Source organism: Pleurodeles waltl, chromosome 12 (assembly GCF_031143425.1).
Source record: "Pleurodeles waltl isolate 20211129_DDA chromosome 12, aPleWal1.hap1.20221129, whole genome shotgun sequence".
Taxonomy (NCBI): Eukaryota; Metazoa; Chordata; class Amphibia; order Caudata; family Salamandridae; genus Pleurodeles; species Pleurodeles waltl.
In genome coordinates, this window is record NC_090451.1 from 3,320,932 (window position 1) to 3,343,137 (window position 22,206).

Below are 22,206 nucleotides of genomic sequence, written 5' to 3' on the forward strand. Positions count from 1 at the left end.
CATAACAATCTGTAAATATATGCTCTTTATTATGTTTAGACAACTATCACCTAATAGAACACATTTTGGCTACCATATTTTGTACTCCTGAAACATGTTGTTTCGAAGATGAGTTAGCCGAGTGGTTAAGGCGATGGACTGCTAATCCATTGTGCTCTGCACGCGTGGGTTCGAATCCCATCCTCGTCGGTTTATTGTTCCATCTTTAGTTTTTAGTATGTGGTAGGGCTGGGTTAACCCTATTTTATGTGAAAGTTAAATGACATATCCCATGGTATTTCCGGCAGTACAACGGCTCAGTTTGGAAACACCGCTCAGTTGAGTACTGTGCTTAGGCATTACTGTAAACAGCGCCAGCCGGGTTCTGCTCATGAATCACAAAATCTTTCCTGAGGCGGAGGGTTGGTAAGTTGAGGGACGTAGATAGTTTGATTCCTTATCCTTAAAGAAAGAGAAGCAGCGCGTGCGGGACGCCAATGTAAGGGTTGTCTTCCTATGGACTCTCAGGACTGGCGCTCCCTGACACCTCCCATGGCCCGGGGCCAATCCTGACCTACTGAATGTATCACATGCCTGCTGCTGTTGGCGTTGACTTTCCTAGGATCACTTCACAGGCTATACACCCTTATTCTCCAACTCCCCTATACAACAGAACATCTCACTTCAGAAAGCTTACAGAAACAGGTTTGCACAGGGTAGTGTGGCTGAGCGGTCTAAGGTGCTGGATTAAGGCTCCAGTCTCTTTGGAGGCGTGGGTTCGATTCCCACTGCTGCCAGTATTTTTCAACTCACAAACGTATTTTGTCTGCATCAGTGTCTCACTCTCTGCCTTCTGCACCTACGATCCACATAGCGAGAGGTGAGACTATGTAAAGTGGTGACGTATATATATAAGGGTAGCCAGACAGTGGGACCGAGCCTTCTTATTTTAAAAAAAAACAACCTAAGGTGACAAGAATTGTATCGGTAAACAAACCAGCTGTCTTGAAGTCTAACTATAGAGGCGATGAGAGGGGTCACTGTGATGCTGAAAGTTCAGTGAGTGTAAACAATACAACGCTGTGTGATACGTTTCCTTGCAGTGATGACAGCTCGCGTTTCTAAAGCAGAGAGCAAACATACAATGGGGAAGAAGAATAAATAAGGAAAGACATATATTATGTGCAGACAGTTATTATACTTTGCTTTTCACCTGTAACTCGCTCAACTGTCGGTGAATGCTGCGTTACCCTGCATAGCCAGGTCACCACAGCGGGTGTCCACAGTGTTTGGCCAAGTTACTATAGTTGTGAGCTTGTCGATGTGAGGTAGCGTGGCTGAGCAGGCTAAACTGGCTACATTTAGGCTCCAGTCACTCTGGAGCCGTGGGCTTGAATCCCAACACTTTAAGTTTACTTGAACCAAATACTTTTGCAAAAAAGGTTCATGTAATAAATATTCATTAGGGTCGTGGTTGTGAGTATGACACTAATGGATAAAAGTGGGACTAACAATGCTACAATTCCTGAGACTACCACTGGACTAACAGCCTGGGAGAGGTTTGAGCTGGATACAAGAAACTTGCATGAGGGAACTAACTCGAAAGGGGAACTATCCACTGATGTTTTCTATCGCTTGCTGAGTGAGTATGTTGACACAATGGATGCAAAAGATTGTTTTGTGTGTACACAGATTCCTGTTTCGGTACAAGAGGGGGTTACCTATCATAGACTGTCATTAACATATGGGATACGTTGTAGTCTGTTACTAACAAGATTCTATAACCAGGAAGAGATTCAATATTTTTACTCAAATCATGATCTTGTGTTTTCTAATGTGCCTATCATAGAGGATGTGAGTGGGGTAGCTAAGTACTATAGCATAAAGTTAGTTAAAGGATTCTTTCAGGCGACATTAACAATTAGTACATCTTATGCACACCACAATAATTTGACATGTTTGCTTACACCTGTAGAGAAAAGCTTTTTAGATCACACGGAAGAGAGAAGAAGGGCATTGAAGGATAAACTAGAGAAAGGATTACAGCAACGGGCCTTTGCTAGTAGTGACGGTTATAGTGCAATTAGAGAACAAGGGAAGTTAGCTTTAGACGCACTACATGTAGGAAAGCTTTGCATATCCAAGACCAAATCATACTATGACAATGTGTTTGTGGGAATGAGTGAATGTAAGCGTGTGTTTTTGTTTCAGAGTAAATGGACGTTCATGTTAAATGGACAGGATCCAGCAATCCCCGGGATTTATTATATATGTGGACTTAATGCTTATTACCGTCTTCCAAAGGGATAGTATGGGACATGTTATTTGGGGATAGTTTTCCCAAAGATATATCAACTTGACGATTTGAAAAGGTTACCAAAATTGTCTGAATTACATCGTACTAGACATAAGAAAGAGACTGCTGCTGGTGTAGTAGAAGACATATTTGGGACGATAATTTCTTCAGTGGGAGTTATTATGAACTCCATAAAGATTCAAAAGTTGTCTACTATTGAGGATAACATGCTGACAAACTTTTCAGGGGCTATACTCCTGATGGATACTGAACTTGCTGCGGAGGGGGCTATGACTCTTCAAAACAGGCTTGCTTTAGACGTTCTTTTAGTGAAAAATGGCAGAGTTTGTAGATTGCTCAATGGGTGTAATTGTTGCGCTTACATACCAGATAATAGTAATGAGATTAGAAGTATGCTTACTAACTTGACTAGGGATAGTACGGACTTGAAGGATTTGAAAGAACCAGGTGTTTGGAAAAAGGTTGGGAAAGGATTTGCTTCAGTGGGAAACTGGATTAGTAACATTTGGCATGGGATATTGTCTAAAATAATACAGGGGATATTGATTGTTATAGATTGCTAATTTGGATCATGGGTGGCATGTCAAATTAGTAAAATAATAAAATTTAAGATGGCGAAAAATAATAGGAGGAGGGAAGAAAAACAAAGGGAAAAATTATTCAGGGCAAGATCAAAGAGGAAACCAAGAAGGGAAGAGATTGATATGAGGGAATTTTAGTATGTAAAATTAGTAGGGAAGATTTGTGTGATGACAAGAGTCATCAGAGGAGGGATTGCTGGAGTGTGTCTTTTAAAATTAATATTAACATGAAAAGCTTACAATATATTGTGTAATGAAGCTGCATAAAAAATGTGTTAACGTAGAAATAATGCACACGTTTAAAAATGTGCCCACGGGGAGTGGCTACCAATGTATACGAAGACTAATGAAAGTTAATAATGCTGAATTAATTATGTACTAATGTTTTTAATTTGTATTAACATATCAAAATTGGAGTTATGTATTAGGAGTTTGTTCATTAAGCATTAGGCCTTAGTTTAGCGAAGGTCTGTGCCTAGCTGCCTGGTCTCATATTAAACTGTCTTTTTCTAATGTGCAATGTGCTATTTTCCTGAAGGACATGAAACTGTACTTTCCCAGAAGCTAGAGATGTGTGTAGCTGTAGTAAATTCTTTCTCATGGGACCCTACTTGCTCAAGGAGACATTCTTGCTGAATGCAACAGTGTAATATGTAACAGGTACAAGGCTGCCTGGAGTAGGAGAAAACAATGGAACTACTGACTGTAGCGTAAAATGTAACTTTTCTTACCTGACATTCCAACCGATGAAAACGTCAATAACATGGGCCAATCAACGACATGAGAACTGTGGTTTGTGTAAAACTCTGGTGAAGATTATTGGACAGAGATGGCGATGCACCAATGATTATCCATTGAGGAATTAGGAGTAAATTAGACAGTTTTGATTTAACCACATGACCCGAGGAGAAATCAGGCATTTATTGGACATTCCACTCCAAGCCATTCTTTGCCATTCTACTGAGCCATTTAGGCCATTTCGTTTGAGACTTTGCCGTTTGTTCGCCCTGTTACTCTAAACCACCCTTTACTTATTCCTTACCTGATACTTACTTCTCCTCTATATGAGGGAAGTTCTTGTTCCTTAGCTATGCCATACTGATACTTTGCCCTATCCTTTCTTTGCTGATGATGCAAACGACTGATGTCCCGAGGACGAAGACTGACGCTGTTTGCTGATCCGTTGGATGGGTAACTATCTTATGAAAATTGTAATTGTCTCTTTGCCTTTTCTTTCTAGGTACCAACTGCTCTTTCATAGAGGCCATAGTTAGATGTTTTCCAAATTTGTGTTTGCTAAATTGTTTTGCATGAAGTCCAACATGCTGATGCTAATACGAGGTTATTTAAGGTGTTCACTAAAATCTGACGCAAATAGACAAATGACTGAGTTCTTGCTTTGTTGAACCATGCACTACTGAGACTTTGCTAAGTTGCTTCTTAATAATTATGTGTTAATACTGAGTGAATATTCTCTATGCATTGATTAATTGCGTTTCTAATTGCAAATCTGAAGAGTTACTAATGAGATGAATTGCTGATGAGATTAACAGAAATGACTTTAGATTGTAACCAGTAGGGAAATAAATATCCTAACACTTAACTAAATTGGTGTGGTTATTCATGACTGAAAGATCATGGTGTGTTCACTTTCTTGACTCTCATTAAAGGTTATTGATTAGCATGCTGATTAGTTATTGCGATTGTTGTTGAGATATTGATCTATTGATTTGTGATGCCAAAAGACATCTCGTACTGGGAAGTCCCCGAACCTGGTCTAAAAGGTTCATCGACCTAGGCGTGTCTCCTTGTAAGTTTACTTATCAAGGCTCTGACGCGCCTTCACTAATAAAAAGTAATCTGATCGCTTGCTGCGGAGTCATCGTCAACAAAAACTACCAAAATATTACTTCAATGTATTGTAATTACGACTGCCTCAGTTTTATGCATTACGTGAGTAGTAGGACAGCAATTTATTTAGCGCAAAAATATTTCTTGTTGATGCACGTACGTTTTTAAACTGAAGTGTCATAGCTGTAGCGGCAATACTCCCAGTTTAGGTGGTTTTATAACCTAAGTTTTACTTTCTCCTACTTAAAACGTTTTGCAGAACAATGCACATTAAATGGGAAGGCAGTTTTCCTTAATTGTGTACTATTTGCTGCCTAATGTTGACATGCAAGCACACCACCAATAACTGACACCTAGAGACTCGAAAGCGCCATACCAGTACAATATTTGTATGATATTGCACTTTAAATCCATGTACAACTGAATTAAAGCAATCTTAGCTCATTTGAGGGTAGTGTGATAGTACATCACATATGGATAGAACACGTTTGGAAAGTGTCATTTTCATGATTACATTACATTTAACATATAAATTCAAGCTGAAGTAGGGATGGACAACAAGGTCGTATAGAGCAAAGCTGAAGACAACAAGTTACCATAACAATCTGTAAATATATGCTCTTTATTATGTTTAGACAACTATCACCTAATAGAACACATTTTGGCTACCATATTTTGTACTCCTGAAACATGTTGTTTTGAAGACGAGGTGGCCGAGTGGTTAAGGCGATGGACTGCTAATCCATTGTGCTCTGCACGCGTGGGTTCGAATCCCATCCTTGTCGGTTTATTGTTCCGTCTTTAGTTTTTAGTATGTGGTAGGGCTGGGTTAACCCTATTTTATGTGAAAGTTAAATGACATATCCCATGGTATTTCCGGCAGTACAACGGCTCAGTTTGGAAACACCGCTCAGTTGAGTACTGTGCTTAGGCATTACTGTAAACAGCGCCAGCCGGGTTCTGCTCATGAATCACAAAATCTTTCCTGAGGCGGAGGGTTGGTAAGTTGAGGGACGTAGATAGTTTGATTCCTTATCCTTAAAGAAAGAGAAGCAGCGCGTGCGGGACGCCAATGTAAGGGTTGTCTTCCTACGGACTCTCAGGACTGGCACTCCCTGACACCTCCCATGGCCCGGGGCCAATCCTGACCTACTGAATGTATCACATGCCTGCTGCTGTTGGCGTTGACTTTCCTAGGATCACTTCACAGGCTATACGCCCTTATTCTCCAACTCCCCTATACAACAGAACATCTCACTTCAGAAAGCTTACAGAAACAGGTTTGCACAGGGTAGTGTGGCCGAGCGGTCTAAGGCGCTGGATTAAGGTTCCAGTCTCTTTGGAGGTGTGGGTTCGAATCCCACTGCTGCAAGTATTTTTCAACTCACAAAAGAATTATGTCTGCATCAGTGTCTCACTCTCTGCCTTCTGCACCTACGATCCACATAGCGAGAGGTGAGACTATGTAAAGTGGTGACGTATATATATAAGGGTAGCCAGACAGTGGGACCGAGCCTTCTTATTTTAAAAAACCACAACCTAAGGTGACAAGAATTGTATCGGTAAACAAACCAGCTGTCTTGAAGTCTAACTATAGAGGCGACGAGAGGGGTCACTGTGATGCTGAAAGTTCAGTGAGTGTAAACAGTAGAACGCTGTGTGATACATTTCCTTGCAGTGATGACAGCTCGCGTTTCTAAAGCAGAGAGCAAACATACAATGGGGAAGAAGAATAAATAAGGAAAGACATATATTATATGCAGACAGTTATTATACTTTGCTTTTCACCTGTAACTCGCTCAACTGTCGGTGAATGCTGCGTTACCCAGCATAGCCAGGTCACCACAGCGGGTGTCCACAGTGTTTGGCCAAGTTACTATATTTGTGAGCTTGTACATGTGAGGTAGCGTGGCTGAGCAGGCTAAACTGGCTAGATTTAGGCTCCAGTCTCTCTGGAGCCGTGGGCTTGAATCCCAACACTTTAAGTTTACTTGAACCAAATACTTTTGCAAAAAAGGTTCATGTAATAAATATTCATTAGGGTTGTGGTTGTGAGTATGACACTAATGAATAAAAGTGGGACTAACAATGCTACAATTCCTGAGACTACCACTGCACTAACAGCCTGGGAGAGGTTTGAGCTGGATACAAGATACTTGCATGAGGGAACTAACTCGAAAGGGGAACTATCCACTGATGTTTTCTATCGCTTGCTGAGTGAGTATGTTGACACAATGGTTGCAAAAGATTGTTTTGTGTGTACACAGATTCCTGTTTCGGTACAAGAGGGGGTTACCTATCATAGACTGTCATTAACATATGGGATACGTTGTAGTCTGTTACTAACAAGATTCTATAACCAGGAAGAGATTCAATATTTTTACTCAAATCATGATCTTGTGTTTTCTAATGTGCCTATCATAGAGGATGTGAGTGGGGTAGCTAAGTACTATAGCATAAAGTTAGTTAAAGGATTCTTTCAGGCGACATTAACAATTAGTACATCTTATGCACACCACAATAATTTGACATGTTTGCTTACACCTGTAGAGAAAAGCTTTTTAGATCACACGGAAGAGAGAAGAAGGGCATTGAAGGGTAAACTAGAGAAAGGATTACAGCAACGGGCCTTTGCTAGTAGTGACGGTTATAGTGCAATTAGAGAACAAGGGAAGTTAGCTTTAGACGCACTACATGTAGGAAAGCTTTGCATATCCAAGACCAAATCATACTATGACAATGTGTTTGTGGGAATGAGTGAATGTAAGCGTTTGTTTTTGTTTCAGGGTAAATGGACGTTCATGTTAAATGGACAGGATCCAGCAATCCCCGGGATTTATTATATATGTGGACTTAATACTTATTACCGTCTTCCAAAGGGATAGTATTGGACATGTTATTTGGGGATAGTTTTCCCAAAGATATATCAACTTGACGATTTGAAAAGGTTACCAAAATTGTCTGAATTACATCGTACTAGACATAAGAAAGAGACTGCTGCTGGTGTAGTAGGAGACATATTTGGGACGATAATTTCTTCAGTGGGAGTTATTATGAACTCCATAAAGATTCAAAAGTTGTCTACTATTGAGGATAACATGCTGACAAACTTTTCAGGGGCTATACTCCTGATGGATACTGAACTTGCTGCGGAGTGGGCTATGACTCTTCAAAACAGGCTTGCTTTAGACATTCTTTTAGTGAAAAATGGCAGAGTTTGTAGATTGCTCAATGGGTGTAATTGTTGCGCTTACATACCAGATAATAGTAATGAGATTAGAAGTATGCTTACTAACTTGACTAGGGATAGTACGGACTTGAAGGATTTGAAAGAACCAGGTGTTTGGAAAAAGGTTGGGAAAGGATTTGCTTCAGTGGGAAATTGGATTAGTAACATTTGGCATGGGATATTATCTAAAATAATACAGGGGATATTGATTGTTATAGATTGCTTATTTGGATCATGGGTGGCATGTAAAATTAGTAAAAGAATAAAATTGAAGATGGCGAAAAATAATAGGAGGAGGGAAGAAAAACAAAGGGAAAAATTATTCAGGGCAAGATCAAAGGGGAAACCAAGAAGGGAAGAGATTGATATGAGGGAATTTTAGTATGTAAAATTAGTAGGGAAGATTTGTGTGATGACAAGAGTCATCAGAGGAGGGATTGCTGGAGTGTGTCTTTTAAAATTAATATTAACATGAAAAGCTTACAATATATTGTGTAATGAAGCTGCATAAAAAATGTGTTAACGTAGAAATAATGCACACGTTTGAAATGTGCCCACGGGGAGTGGCTACCAATGTATACAAAGACTAATGAAAGTTATTAATGCTGAATTAATTATGTACTAATGTTTTTAATTTGTATTAACATATCAAAATTGGAGTTATGTATTAGGAGTTTGTTCATTAAGCAGTAGGCCTTAGTTTAGCGAAGGTCTGTGCCTAGCTGCCTGGTCTCATATTAAACTGTCTTTTTCTAACGTGCAATGTGCTATTTTCCTGAAGGACATGAAACTGTACTTTCCCAGAAGCTAGAGATGTGTGTAGCTGTAGTAAATTCTTTCTCATGGGACCCTACTTGCTCAAGGAGACATTCTTGCTGAATGCAACAGTGTAATTTGTAACAGGTGCAAGGCTGCCTGGAGTAGGAGAAAACAATGGAACTACTGACTGTAGCGTAAAATGTAACTTTTCTTACCTGACATTCCAACCGATGAAAACGTCAATAACAGGGGCCAATCAACGACATGAGAACTGTGGTTTGTGTAAAACTCTGGTGAAGATTATTGGACAGAGATGGCGATGCACCAATTATTATCCATTGAGGAATTAGGAGTAAATTAGACAGTTTTGATTTAACCACATGACCCGAGGAGAAATCACGCATTTATTGGACATTCCACTCCAAGCCATTATTTGCCATTCTACTGAGCCATTTAGGCCATTTCGTTTGAGACTTTGCCGTTTGTTCGCCCTGTTACTCGAAACCACCCTTTACTTATTCCTTACCTGATACTTACTTCTCCTCTATATGAGGGAAGTTCTTGTTCCTTAACTATGCCATACTGATACTTTGCCCTGTCCTTTCTTTGCTGATGATGCAAACGACTGATGTCCCGAGGACGAAGACTGACGCTGTTTGCTGATCCGTTGGATGGGTAACTATCTGATGAAAATTGTAATTGTCTGTTTGCCTTTTCTTTCTAGGTACCAACTGCTCTTTCATAGAGGCCATAGTTAGATGTTTTCCAAATTTGTGTTTGCTAAATTGTTTTGCATGAAGCCCAACATGCTGATGCTAATACGAGGTTATTTAAGGTGTTCACTAAAATCTGACGCAAATAGACAAATGACTGAGTTCTTGCTTTGTTGAACCATGCACTACTGAGACTTTGCTAAGTTGCTTCTTAATAATTATGTGTTAACACTGAGTGAATATTCTCTATGCATTGATTAATTGCGTTTCTAATTGCAAATCTGAAGAGTTACTAATGAGATGAATTGCTGATGAGATTAACAGAAATGAGTTTAGATTGTAACCAGTAGGGAAATAAATATCCTAACACTTAACTAAATTGGTGTGGTTATTCATGACTGAAAGATCATGGTGTGTTCACTTTATTGACTCTCATTAAAGGTTATTGATTAGCATGCTGATTAGTTATTGCGATTGTTGTTGAGATAGATCTATTGATTTGTGATGCCAAAAGACATCTCGTACTGGGAAGTCCCCGAACTTGGTCTAAAAGGTTCATCGACCCAGGCGTGTCTCCTTGTAAGTTTACTTATCAAGGCTCTGACGCGCCTTCACTAATAAAAAGTAATCTGATCGCTTGCTGCGGAGTCATCGTCAACAAAAACTACCAAAATATTACTTCAATGTATTGTAATTACGACTGCCTCAGTTTTATGCATTACGTGAGTAGTCGGACAGCAATTTATTTAGCGCAAAAATATTTCTTGTTGATGCACGTACGTTTTTAAACTGAAGTGTCATAGCTGTAGCGGCAATACTCCCAGTTTAGATGGTTTTATAAACTAAGTTTTACTTTCTCCTACTTAAAACTTTTTGCAGAACAATGCACATTAAATGGGAAGGCAGTTTTCCTTAATTGTGTACTATTTGCAGCCTAATGTTGACATGTAAGCACACCACCAATAACTGACACCTAGAGACTCGAAAGCGCCATACCAGTACAATATTTGTATGATATTGCACTTTAAATCCACGTACAACTGAATTAAAGCAATCTTAGCTCATTTGAGGGTAGTGTGATAGTACATCACATATGGATAGAACACGTTTGGAAAGTGTAATTTTCATGATTACATTACATTTAACATATAAATTCAAGCTGAAGTAGGGATGGACAACAAGGTCGTATAGAGCAAAGCTGAAGACAACAAGTTACCATAACAATCTGTAAATATATGCTCTTTATTATGTTTAGACAACTATCACCTAATAGAACACATTTTGGCTACCATATTTTGTACTCCTGAAACATGGTGTTTTGAAGACGAGGTGACAGAGTGGTTAAGGCGATGGACTGCTAATCTATTGTGCTCTGCACGCGTGGGTTCGAATCCCATCCTCGTTGGTTTATTGTTCCGTTTTTAGTATGTGGTAGGGCTGGGTTAACCCTATTTTATGTGAAAGTTAAATGACATATCCCATGGTATTTCCGGCAGTACAACGGCTCAGTTTGGAAACACCGCTCAGTTGAGTACTGTGCTTAGGCATTACTGTAAACAGCGCCAGCCGGGTTCTGCTCATGAATCACAAAATCTTTCCTGAGGCGGAGGGTTGGTAAGTTGAGGGACGTAGATAGTTTGATTCCTTATCCTTAAAGAAAGAGAAGCAGTGCGTGCGGGACGCCAATGTAAGGGTTGTCTTCCTACGGACTCTCAGGACTGGCACTCCCTGACACCTCCCATGGCCCGGGGCCAATCCTGACCTACTGAATGTATCACGTGCCTGCTGCTGTTGGCGTTGACTTTCCTAGGATCACTTCACAGGCTATACACCCTTATTCTCCAACTCCCCTATACAACAGAACATCTCACTTCAGAAAGCTTACAGAAACAGGTTTGCACAGGGTAGTGTGGCCGAGCAGTCTAAGGCGCTGGATTAAGGTTCCAGTCTCTTTGGAGGTGTGGGTTCGAATCCCACCGCTGCCAGTATTTTTCAACTCACAAAAGAATTATGTCTGCATCAGTGTCTCACTCTCTGCCTTCTGCACCTACGATCCACATAGCGAGAGGTGAGACTATTTAAAGTGGTGACGTATATATATAAGGGTAGCCAGACAGTGGGACCGAGCCTTCTTATTTTAAAAAACCACAACCTAAGGTGACAAGAATTGTATCGGTAAACAAACCAGCTGTCTTGAAGTCTAACTATAGAGGCGACGAGAGGGGTCACTGTGATGCTGAAAGTTCAGTGAGTGTAAACAGTAGAACGCTGTGTGATACGTTTCCTTGCAGTGAGGACAGCTCGCGTTTCTAAAGCAGAGAGCAAACATACAATGGGGAAGAAGAATAAATAAGGAAAGACATATATTATATGCAGACAGTTATTATACTTTGCTTTTCACCTGTAACTCGCTCAACTGTCGGTGAATGCTGCGTTACCCAGCATAGCCAGGTCACCACAGCGGGTGTCCACAGTGTTTGGCCAAGTTACTATAGTTGTGAGCTTGTACATGTGAGGTAGCGTGGCTGAGCAGGCTAAACTGGCTAGATTTAGGCTCCAGTCTCTCTGGAGCCGTGGGCTTGAATCCCAACACTTTAAGTTTACTTGAACCAAATACTTTTGCAAAAAAGGTTCATGTAATAAATATTCATTAGGGTCGTGGTTGTGAGTATGACACTAATGAATAAAAGTGGGACTAACAATGCTACAATTCCTGAGACTACCACTGCACTAACAGCCTGGGAGAGGTTTGAGCTGGATACAGGATACTTGCATGAGGGAACTAACTCGAAAGGGGAACTATCCACTGATGTTTTCTATCGCTTGCTGAGTGAGTATGTTGACACAATGGTTGCAAAAGATTGTTTTGTGTGTACACAGATTCCTGTTTCGGTACAAGAGGGGGTTACCTATCATAGACTGTCATTACCATATGGGATACGTTGTAGTCTGTTACTAACAAGATTCTATAACCAGGAAGAGATTCAATATTTTTACTCAAATCATGATCTTGTGTTTTCTAATGTGCCTATCATAGAGGATGTGAGTGGGGTTGCTAAGTACTATAGCATAAAGTTAGTTAAAGGATTCTTTCAGGCGACATTAACAATTAGTACATCTTATGCACACCACAATAATTTGACATGTTTGCTTACACCTGTAGAGAAAAGCTTTTTAGATCACACGGAAGAGAGAAGAAGGGCATTGAAGGGTAAACTAGAGAAAGGATTACAGCAACGGGCCTTTGCTAGTAGTGACGGTTATAGTGCAATTAGAGAACAAGTGAAGTTAGCTTTAGAAGCACTACATGTAGGAAAGCTTTGCATATCCAAGACCAAATCATACTATGACAATGTGTTTGTGGGAATGAGTGAATGTAAGCGTTTGTTTTTGTTTCAGGGTAAATGGACGTTCATGTTAAATGGACAGGATCCAGCAATCCCCGGGATTTATTATATATGTGGACTTAATGCTTATTACCGTCTTCCAAAGGGATAGTATGGGACATGTTATTTGGGGATAGTTTTCCCAAAGATATATCAACTTGACGATTTGAAAAGGTTACCAAAATTGTCTGAATTACATTGTACTAGACATAAGAAAGAGACTGCTGCTGGTGTAGTAGGAGACATATTTGGGACGATAATTTCTTCAGTGGGAGTTATTATGAACTCCATAAAGATTCAAAAGTTGTCTACTATTGAGGATAACATGCTGACAAACTTTTCAGGGGCTATACTCCTGATGGATACTGAACTTGCTGCGGAGGGGGCTATGACTCTTCAAAACAGGCTTGCTTTAGACATTCTTTTAGTGAAAAATGGCAGAGTTTGTAGATTGCTCAATGGGTGTAATTGTTGTGCTTACATACCAGATAATAGTAATGAGATTAGAAGTATGCTTACTAACTTGACTAGGGATAGTACGGACTTGAAGGATTTGAAAGAACCAGGTGTTTGGAAAAAGGTTGGGAAAGGATTTGCTTCAGTGGGAAATTGGATTAGTAACATTTGGCATGGGATATTGTCTAAAATAATACAGGGGATATTGATTGTTATAGATTGCTTATTTGGATCATGGGTGGCATGTAAAATTAGTAAAAGAATAAAATTGAAGATGGCGAAAAATAATAGGAGGAGGGAAGAAAAACAAAGGGAAAAATTATTCAGGGCAAGATCAAAGGGGAAACCAAGAAGGGAAGAGATTGATATGAGGGAATTTTAGTATGTAAAATTAGTAGGGAAGATTTGTGTGATGACAAGAGTCATCAGAGGAGGGATTGCTGGAGTGTGTCTTTTAAAATTAATATTAACATGAAAAGCTTACAATATATTGTGTAATGAAGCTGCATTATAAATGTGTTAACGTAGAAATAATGCACACGTTTGAAATGTGCCCATGGAGAGTGGCTACCAATGTATACGAAGACTAATGAAAGTTATTAATGCTGAATTAATTATGTACTACTGTTTTTAATTTGTATTAAAATATCAAAATTGGAGTTATGTATTAGGAGTTTGTTCATTAAGCAGTAGGCCTTAGTTTAGCGAAGGTCTGTGCCTAGCTGCCTGGTCTCATATTAAACTGTCTTTTTCTAACGTGCAATGTGCTATTTTTCTGAAGGACATGAAACTGTACTTTCCCAGAAGCTAGAGATGTGTGTAGCTGTAGTAAATTCTTTCTCATGGGACCCTACTTGCTCAAGGAGACATTCTTGCTGAATGCAACAGTGTAATTTGTAACAGGTGCAAGGCTGCCTGGAGTAGGAGAAAACAATGGAACTACTGACTGTAGCGTAAAATGTAACTTTTCTTACCTGACATTCCAACCGATGAAAACATCAATAACATGGGCCAATCAACGACATGAGAACTGTGGTTTGTGTAAAACTCTGGTGAAGATTATTGGACAGAGATGGCGATGCACCAATGATTATCCATTGAGGAATTAGGAGTAAATTAGACAGCTTTGATTTAACCACATGACCCGAGGAGAAATCAGGCATTTATTGGACATTCCACTCCAAGCCATTCTTTGCCATTGTACTGAGCCATTTAGGCCATTTCGTTTGAGACTTTGCCGTTTGTTCGCCCTGTTACTCTAAACCACCCTTTACTTATTCCTTACCTGATACTTACTTCTCCTCTATATGAGGGAAGTTCTTGTTCCTTAGCTATGCCATACTGATACTTTGCCCTGTCCTTTCTTTGCTGATGATGCAAACGACTGATGTCCCGAGGACGGAGACTGACGCTGTTTGCTGATCCGTTGGATGGGTAACTATCTGATGAAAATTGTAATTGTCTGTTTGCCTTTTCTTTCTAGGTACCAACTGCTCTTTGATAGAGGCCATAGTTAGATGTTTTCCAAATTTGTGTTTCCTAAATTGTTTTGCATGAAGCCCAACATGCTGATGCTAATACGAGGTTATTTAAGGTGTTCACTAAAATCTGACGCAAATAGACAAATGACTGAGTTCTTGCTTTGTTGAACCATGCACTACTGAGACTTTGCTAAGTTGCTTCTTAATAATTATGTGTTAATACTGAGTGAATATTCTCTATGCATTGATTAATTGCATTTCTAATTGCAAATCTGAAGAGTTACTAATGAGATGAATTGCTGATGAGATTAACAGAAATGACTTTAGATTGTAACCAGTAGGGAAATAAATATCCTAACACTTAACTAAATTGGTGTGGTTATTCATGACTGAAATATCATGGTGTGTTCACTTTATTGACTCTCATTAAAGGTTATTGATTAGCATGCTGATTAGTTATTGCGATTGTTGTTGAGATATTGATCTATTGATTTGTGATGCCAAAAGACATCTCGTACTGGGAAGTCCCCGAACCTGGTCTAAAAGGTTCATCGACCTAGGCGTGTCTCCTTGTAAGTTTACTTATCAAGGCTCTGACGCACCTTCACTAATAAAAAGTAATCTGATCGCTTGCTGCGGAGTCATCGTCAACAAAAACTACCAAAATATTACTTCAATGTATTGTAATTACGACTGCCTCAGTTTTATGCATTACGTGAGTAGTTGGACAGCAATTTATTTAGCGCAAAAATATTTCTTGTTGATGCACGTACGTTTTTAAACTGAAGTGTCATAGCTGTAGCGGCAATACTCCCAGTTTAGGTGGTTTTATAAACTAAGTTTTACTTTCTCCTACTTAAAACTTTTTGCAGAACAATGCACATTAAATGGGGAGGCAGTTTTCCTTTATTGTGTACTATTTGCTGCCTAATGTTGACATGTAAGCACACCACCAATAACTGACACCTAGAGACTCGAAAGCGACATACCAGTACAATATTTGTATGATGTTGCACTTTAAATCCACGTACAACTGAATTAAAGCAATCTTAGCTCATTTGAGGGTAGTGTGATAGTACATCACATATGGATAGAACACGTTTGGAAAGAGTAATTTTCATGATTACATTACATTTAACATATAAATTCAAGCTGAAGAAGGGATGGACAACAAGGTTGTATAGAGCAAAGCTGAAGACAACAAGTTACCATAACAATCTGTAAATATATGCTCTTTATTATGTTTAGACAACTATCACCTAATAGAACACATTTTGGCTACCATATTTTGTACTCCTGAAACATGGTGTTTTGAAGACGAGGTGGCCGAGTGGTTAAGGCGATGGACTGCTAATCCATTGTGCTCTGAACGCGTGGGTTAGAATCCCATCCTCGTTGGTTTATTGTTCCGTTCTCAGATTTTAGTATGGTAGGGCTGGATTAACCCTATTTTATGTGAAAGTTAAATGACATATCCCATGGTATTTCCGGCAGTACAACGGCTCAGTTTGGAAACACCGCTCAGTTGAGTACTGTGCTTAGGCATTACTGTAAACAGCGCCAGCCGGGTTCTGCTCATTAATCACAAAATCTTTCCTGAGGCGGAGGGTTGGTAAGTTGAGGGACGTAGATAGTTTGATTCCTTGTCGTTAAAGAAAGAGAAGCAGCGCGTGCGGGACGCCAATGTAAGGGTTGTCTTCCTACGGACTCTCAGGACTGGCGCTCCCTGACACCTCCCATGGCCCGGGACCAATCCTGACCTACTGAATGTATCACGTGCCTGTTGCTGTTGGCGTTGACTTTCCTAGATCACTTCACAGGCTATACACCCTTATTCTCCAACTCCCCTATACAATAGAACATCTCACTTCAGAAAGCTTACAGAAACAGGTTTGCACAGGGTAGTGTGGCTGAGAGGTCTAAGGCACTGGATTAAGGCTCCAGTCTCTTTGGAGGCGTGGGTTCAAATTCCACTGCTGGCAGTATTTTTCAACTCACAAACGTATTTTGTCTGCATCAGTGTCTCACTCTCTGCCTTCTGCACCTAGGATCCACATAGCGAGAGGTGAGACTATGTAAAGTGGTGACGTATATATATAAGGGTAGCCAGACAGTGGGACCGAGCATTCTTATTTTAAAAAACCACAACCTAAGGAGACAAGAATTGTATCGGTAAACAAACCAGCTGTCTTGAAGTCTAACTATAGAGGCGACGAGAGGGGTCACTGTGATGCTGAAAGTTCAGTGAGTGTAAACAGTAGAACGCTGTGTGATACGTTTCCTTGCAGTGATGACAGCTCGCGTTTCTAAAGCAGAGAGCAAACATACAATGGGGAAGAAGAATAAATAAGGAAAGACATATATTATATGCAGACAGTTATTATACTTTGCTTTTCACCTGTAACTCGCTCAACTGTCGGTGAATGCTGCGTTACCCTGCATAGCCAGGTCACCACAGCGGGTGTCCACAGTGTTTGGCCAAGTTACTATAGTTGTGAGCTTGTACATGTGAGGTAGCGTGGCTGAGCAGGCTAAACTGGCTAGATTTAGGCTCCAGTCTCTCTGGAGCCGTGGGCTTGAATCCCAACACTTTAAGTTTACTTGAACCAAATACTTTTGCAAAAAAGGTTCATGTAATAAATATTCATTAGGGTCGTGGTTGTGAGTATGACACTAATGGATAAAAGTGGGACTAACAATGCTACAATTCCTGAGACTACCACTGCACTAACAGCCTGGGAGAGGTTTGAGCTGGATACAAGATACTTGCATGAGGGAACTAACTCGAAAGGGGAACTATCCACTGATGTGTTCTATCGCTTGCTGAGTGAGTATGTTGACACAATGGATGCAAAAGATTGTATTGTGTGTACACAGATTCCTGTTTCGGTACAAGAGGGGGTTACCTATCATAGACTGTCATTAACATATGGGATACGTTGTAGTCTGTTACTAACAAGATTCTATAACCAGGAAGAGATTCAATATTTTTACTCAAATCATGATCTTGTGTTTTCTAATGTGCCTATCATAGAGGATGTGAGTGGGGTAGCTAAGTACTATAGCATAAAGTTAGTTAAAGGATTCTTTCAGGCGACATTAACAATTAGTACATCTTATGCACACCACAATAATTTGACATGTTTGCTTACACCTGTAGAGAAAAGCTTTCTAGATCACACGGAAGAGAGAAGAAGGGCATTGAAGGGTAAACTAGAGAAAGGATTACAGCAACGGGCCTTTGCTAGTAGTGACGGTTATAGTGCAATTAGAGAACAAGGGAAGTTAGCTTTAGACGCACTACATGTAGGAAAGCTTTGCATATCCAAGACCAAATCATACTATGACAATGTGTTTGTGGGAATGAGTGAATGTAAGCGTGTGTTTTTGTTTCAGAGTAAATGGACGTTCATGTTAAATGGACAGGATCCAGCAATCCCCGGGATTTATTATATATGTGGACTTAATGCTTATTACCGTCTTCCAAAGGGATAGTATGGGACATGTTATTTGGGGATAGTTTTCCCAAAGATATATCAACTTGACGATTTGAAAAGGTTACCAAAATTGTCTGAATTACATCGTACTAGACATAAGAAAGAGACTGCTGCTGGTGTAGTAGGAGACATATTTGGGATGATAATTTCTTCAGTGGGAGTTATTATGAACTCCATAAAGATTCAAAAGTTGTCTACTATTGAGGATAACATGCTGACAAACTTTTCAGGGGCTATACTCCTGATGGATACTGAACTTGCTGCGGAGGGGGCTATGACTCTTCAAAACAGGCTTGCTTTAGACATTCTTTTAGTGAAAAATGGCAGAGTTTGTAGATTGCTCAATGGGTGTAATTGTTGCGCTTACATAACAGATAATAGTAATGAGATTAGAAGTATGCTTACTAACTTGACTAGGGATAGTACGGACTTGAAGGATTTGAAAGAACCAGGTGTTTGGAAAAAGGTTGGGAAAGGATTTGCTTCAGTGGGAAATTGGATTAGTAACATTTGGCATGGGATATTGTCTAAAATAATACAGGGGATATTGATTGTTATAGATTGCTTATTTGGATCATGGGTGGCATGTAAAATTAGTAAAAGAATAAAATTGAAGATGGCGAAAAATAATAGGAGGAGGGAAGAAAAACAAAGGGAAAAATTATTCAGGGCAAGATCAAAGGGGAAACCAAGAAGGGAAGAGATTGATATGAGGGAATTTTAGTATGTAAAATTAGTAGGGAAGACTTGTGTGATGACAAGAGTCATCAGAGGAGGGATTGCTGGAGTGTGTCTTTTAAAATTAATATTAACATGAAAAGCTTACAATATATTGTGTAATGAAGCTGCATAAAAAATGTGTTAACGTAGAAATAATGCACACGTTTGAAATGTGCCCACGGGGAGTGGCTACCAATGTATACGAAGACTAATGAAAGTTATTAATGCTGAATTAATTATGTACTAATGTTTTTAATTTGTATTAACGTATCAAAATTGGAGTTATGTATTAGGAGTTTGTTCATTAAGCAGTAGGCCTTAGTTTAGCGAAGGTCTGTGCCTAGCTGCCTGGTCTCATATCAAACTGTCTTTTTCTAACGTACAATGTGCTATTTTCCTGAAGGACATGAAACTGTACTTTCCCAGAAGCTAGAGATGTGTGTAGCTGTAGTCAATTCTTTCTCATGGGACCCTACTTGCTCAAGGAGACATTCTTACTGAATGCAACAGTGTAATTTGTAACAGGTGCAAGGCTGCCTGGAGTAGGAGAAAACAATGGAACTACTGACTGTAGCGTAAAATGTAACTTTTCTCACCTGTCATTCCAACCGATGAAAACGTCAATAACATGGGCCAATCAACGACATGAGAACTGTGGTTTGTGTAAAACTCTGGTGAAGATTATTGGACAGAGATGGCGATGCACCAATGATTATCCATTGAGGAATTAGGAGTAAATTAGACAGCTTTGATTTAACCACATGACCCGAGGAGAAATCAGGCATTTATTGGACATTCCACTCCAAGCCATTCTTTGCCATTCTACTGAGCCATTTAGGCCATTTCGTTTGAGACTTTGCCGTTTGTTCGCCCTGTTACTCTAAACCACCCTTTACTTATTCCTTACCTGATACTTACTTCTCCTCTATATGAGGGAAGTTCTTGTTCCTTAGCTATGCCATACTGATACTTTGCCCTGTCCTTTCTTTGCTGATGATGCAAACGACTGATGTCCCGAGGACGGAGACTGACGCTGTTTGCTGATCCGTTGGATGGGTAACTATCTGATGAAAATTGTAATTGTCTGTTTGCCTTTTCTTTCTAGGTACCAACTGCTCTTTGATAGAGGCCATAGTTAGATGTTTTCCAAATTTGTGTTTGCTAAATTGTTTTGCATGAAGCCCAACATGCTGATGCTAATACGAGGTTATTTAAGGTGTTCACTAAAATCTGACGCAAATAGACAAATGACTGAGTTCTTGCTTTGTTGAACCATGCACTACTGAGACTTTGCTAAGTTGCTTCTTAATAATTATGTGTTAATACTGAGTGAATATTCTCTATGCATTGATTAATTGCGTTTCTAATTGCAAATCTGAAGAGTTACTAATGAGATGAATTGCTGATGAGATTAACAGAAATGACTTTAGATTGTAACCAGTAGGGAAATAAATATCCTAACACTTAACTAAATTGGTGTGGTTATTCATGACTGAAATATCATGGTGTGTTCACTTTATTGACTCTCATTAAAGGTTATTGATTAGCATGCTGATTAGTTATTGCGATTGTTGTTGAGATATTGATCTATTGATTTGTGATGCCAAAAGACATCTCGTACTGGGAAGTCCCCGAACCTGGTCTAAAAGGTTCATCGACCTAGGCGTGTCTCCTTGTAAGTTTACTTATCAAGGCTCTGACGCACCTTCACTAATAAAAAGTAATCTGATCGCTTGCAGCGGAGTCATCGTCAACAAAAACTACCAAAATATTACTTCAATGTATTGTAATTACGACTGCCTCAGTTTTATGCATTACGTGAGTAGTCGGACTGCAATTTATTTAGCGCAAAAATATTTCTTGTTGATGCACGTACGTCTTTAAACTGAAGTGTCATAGCTGTAGCGGCAATACTCCCAGTTTAGGTGGTTTTATAAACTAAGTTTTACTTTCTCCTACTTAAAACTTTTTGCAGAACAATGCACATTAAATGGGAAGGCAGTTTTCCTTAATTGTGTACTATTTGCTGCCTAATGTTGACATGTAAGCACACCACCAATAACTGACACCTAGAGACTCGAAAGCGCCATACCAGTACAATATTTGTATGATATTGCACTTTAAATCCACGTACAACTGAATTAAAGCAATCTTAGCTCATTTGAGGGTAGTGTGATAGTACATCACATATGGATAGAACACGTTTGGAAAGTGTAATTTTCATGATTACATTACATTTAACATATAAATTCAAGCTGAAGTAGGGATGGACAACAAGGTCGTATAGAGCAAAGCTGAAGACAACAAGTTACCATAACAATCTGTAAATATATGCTCTTTATTATGTTTAGACAACTATCACCTAATAGAACACATTTTGGCTACCATATTTTGTAGTCCTGAAACATGGTGCTTTGAAGATGAGGTGGCCGAGTGGTTAAGGCGATGGACTGCTAATCCATTGTGCTCTGCACGCGTGGGTTCGAATCCCATCCTCGTTGGTTTATTGTTCCGTTCTCAGATTTTAGTATGTGGTAGGGCTGGATTAACCCTATTTTACGTGAAAGTTAAATGACATATCCCATGGTATTTCCGGCAGTACAACGGCTCAGTTTGGAAACACCGCTCAGTTGAGTACTGTGCTTAGGCATTACTGTAAACAGCGCCAGCCGGGTTCTGCTCATAAATCACACAATCTTTCCTGAGGCGGAGGGTTGGTAAGTTGAGGGACGTAGATAGTTTGATTCCTTATCGTTAAAGAAAGTGAAGCAGCGCGTGCGGGACGCCAATGTAAGGGTTGTCTTCCTACGGACTCTCAGGACTGGCGCTCCCTGACACCTCCCATGGCCCGGGACCAATCCTGACCTACTGAATGTATCACGTGCCTGCTGCTGTTGGCGTTGACTTTCCTAGGATCACTTCACAGGCTATACACCCTTATTCTCCAACTCCCCTATACAATAGAACATCTCACTTCAGAAAGCTTACAGAAACAGCTTTGCACAGGGTAGTGTGGCTGAGCGGTCTAAGGCACTGGATTAAGGCTCCAGTCTCTTTGGAGGCGTGGGTTCGAATCCCACCGCTGCCAGTATTTTTCAAATCACAAACGTATTTTGTCTGCATCAGTGTCTCACTCTCTGCCTTCTGCACCTAGGATCCACATAGCGAGAGGTGAGTCTATGTAAAGTGGTGACGTATATATATAAGGGTAGCCAGACAGTGGGACCGAGCCTTATT

General features: G+C 39.8%; 9 non-coding genes across 9 annotated transcripts; all 9 read left to right on the forward strand.

The window, feature by feature from the left end:
- Window positions 1-107: 107 nt before the first annotated feature.
- Window positions 108-189, forward strand: TRNAS-GCU (transfer RNA serine (anticodon GCU)). The gene has a single exon. It is a non-coding gene; the product is annotated as a tRNA-Ser (tRNA).
- Window positions 190-694: 505 nt separating this feature from the next.
- On the forward strand, window positions 695-776 carry TRNAL-AAG (transfer RNA leucine (anticodon AAG)). The gene has a single exon. It is a non-coding gene; the product is annotated as a tRNA-Leu (tRNA).
- Window positions 777-5,431: 4,655 nt separating this feature from the next.
- TRNAS-GCU (transfer RNA serine (anticodon GCU)) lies at window positions 5,432-5,513 on the forward strand. Its single transcript has one exon. It is a non-coding gene; the product is annotated as a tRNA-Ser (tRNA).
- Window positions 5,514-6,018: 505 nt separating this feature from the next.
- On the forward strand, window positions 6,019-6,100 carry TRNAL-AAG (transfer RNA leucine (anticodon AAG)). The gene has a single exon. It is a non-coding gene; the product is annotated as a tRNA-Leu (tRNA).
- A 4,652-nt stretch (window positions 6,101-10,752) lies between these two features.
- On the forward strand, window positions 10,753-10,834 carry TRNAS-GCU (transfer RNA serine (anticodon GCU)). The gene has a single exon. It is a non-coding gene; the product is annotated as a tRNA-Ser (tRNA).
- A 498-nt stretch (window positions 10,835-11,332) lies between these two features.
- Window positions 11,333-11,414, forward strand: TRNAL-AAG (transfer RNA leucine (anticodon AAG)). The gene has a single exon. It is a non-coding gene; the product is annotated as a tRNA-Leu (tRNA).
- Window positions 11,415-16,068: 4,654 nt separating this feature from the next.
- TRNAS-GCU (transfer RNA serine (anticodon GCU)) lies at window positions 16,069-16,150 on the forward strand. Its single transcript has one exon. It is a non-coding gene; the product is annotated as a tRNA-Ser (tRNA).
- A 5,238-nt stretch (window positions 16,151-21,388) lies between these two features.
- TRNAS-GCU (transfer RNA serine (anticodon GCU)) lies at window positions 21,389-21,470 on the forward strand. The gene has a single exon. It is a non-coding gene; the product is annotated as a tRNA-Ser (tRNA).
- Window positions 21,471-21,975: 505 nt separating this feature from the next.
- TRNAL-AAG (transfer RNA leucine (anticodon AAG)) lies at window positions 21,976-22,057 on the forward strand. Its single transcript has one exon. It is a non-coding gene; the product is annotated as a tRNA-Leu (tRNA).
- Window positions 22,058-22,206: the final 149 nt, after the last annotated feature.